Below are 1506 nucleotides of genomic sequence, written 5' to 3' on the forward strand. Positions count from 1 at the left end.
GTTAAGAATTATACGAGTACCCGCCGTGGTGGAGCAGTGGCTTAGGTATGGCCCTGCTAAGCCCTATAGGTTGCGGGATCGAATCCCAGCCGCGGCGGCCGCATTTTGATGCGGACGAAACGCAAGAACACCCTTATACCGCGCGTTGGGTGCAACTCCTGCTGCGGCTGCGCATGGCGCGGCTAAGCGCGGCCGGGCAGGCCCTATCTTGAAAGCGATCTGCGATGAGTCTATGTGTGCCGAGGGCTTATATCTTCGTGTAGGCTGTGTTCTTACCGTTTAGTTAGCGTTGAGGCGAGAGGCAACCCAAAGGTCCCTTCGCGCGCTCTTCCTCCTGCCAGCATTTGGACAGCGAGTGTACGCGGTCATCGAGGGAGATGTGTTTGTTTCCCTGTGCGTGCGTGAGTTTCTACGGCCCATAAAAGTACGCTCTTTACTCCGTATAGCTTTCTAATAATTTGCTATCGCAATAGCTGTTTCGCCTTTCGGGCCAAACTGCCACTTTTTTGCAGCGAAGCTGTATACGGATAGTTTCCAGTGGATCGATGTCCGTATACCGAAAATCCCGCAGATAGTGCAATACCGGGCCGACCCGCGGCGGAGGCAAGCAGGCTTTAAGCACTCCTCCAACTTGCAGAAATAAGTTTATTATCTTGGGTCCAAATACAACCCGTATCAGATTAAGCAGATAAGAAAAGATACTACACCTTGACCCGTGTCGGCCATGTCTACGTTCGCGCCATACATGTGTACGCCATCCCGCATATTCAAATCAGTGCCTACCAATCTGAGCGTCTTCTGTCCTCTGACGTCATGCTCTACGTAGGGTCCTTTCCTCAGTTCTGCTCTGACGGCGAAATGGGTAGGCCGCGTGTTGTACGGTCTGAAGAAGAACAGCGTGACTATCAAGAACGACGGCGTGAACAGAAAAGGGAATGGGCGCGGCGGTGGCAGAAGAAGACCACCAACGATGAGCGGGCCGCGGACGCCAAGCGTAAGCGGGCTGCCCGCCAGGACCGCGAGGCGACAAGAAATGTGAACCGTCCATGTGATGCCGATCAAAGCAACTTCGAACGTTTCACCGGAGCAACAGTCAGTCACCACATACACAGCTTCACTGGTCATCCACCTATACAGAGTGGAATGACATTGAATGTTTTGTCAGTCGTTGGCTCTTGAGAAGCGAGACGCCGTTGTAAAAGCTACATGACGCTAGAGAACTTGCTCTCTCATCTTCACAGCTTGGCTGTTTCAAGCGTGGCGCGGCCGAGTGCAAGGTTAAGCGTTTTCTTTTCTTTTTTTAGCGGCACCAAATCTTTAAAGATAGCCTATGGCAGTTCGGAGGGTTATGTATCCAATTGGAACAAATTCTGTGACCTTGAAAAGTGCCTCGCGCCGTAGAGACCCCCACCTTTGCACGCCGGATAACGAGGAAACAACTCGGCACGTGGTGCAAAGAGCTGGCGATCCATCGTGTATGTATTGCTGTCGCTTTAAATAAAGTTC

General features: G+C 52.2%; 1 pseudogene; it reads right to left on the reverse strand.

Moving 5' to 3' along the window:
• Nucleotides 1–546: 546 nt before the first annotated feature.
• LOC119462992 (U2 spliceosomal RNA) lies at nucleotides 547–726 on the reverse strand (annotated as a pseudogene).
• Nucleotides 727–1506: the final 780 nt, after the last annotated feature.

The sequence above is a fragment of the Dermacentor silvarum genome, chromosome 8 (genome assembly GCF_013339745.2).
Source record: "Dermacentor silvarum isolate Dsil-2018 chromosome 8, BIME_Dsil_1.4, whole genome shotgun sequence".
In the NCBI taxonomy this organism is placed as follows: domain Eukaryota; kingdom Metazoa; phylum Arthropoda; class Arachnida; order Ixodida; family Ixodidae; genus Dermacentor; species Dermacentor silvarum.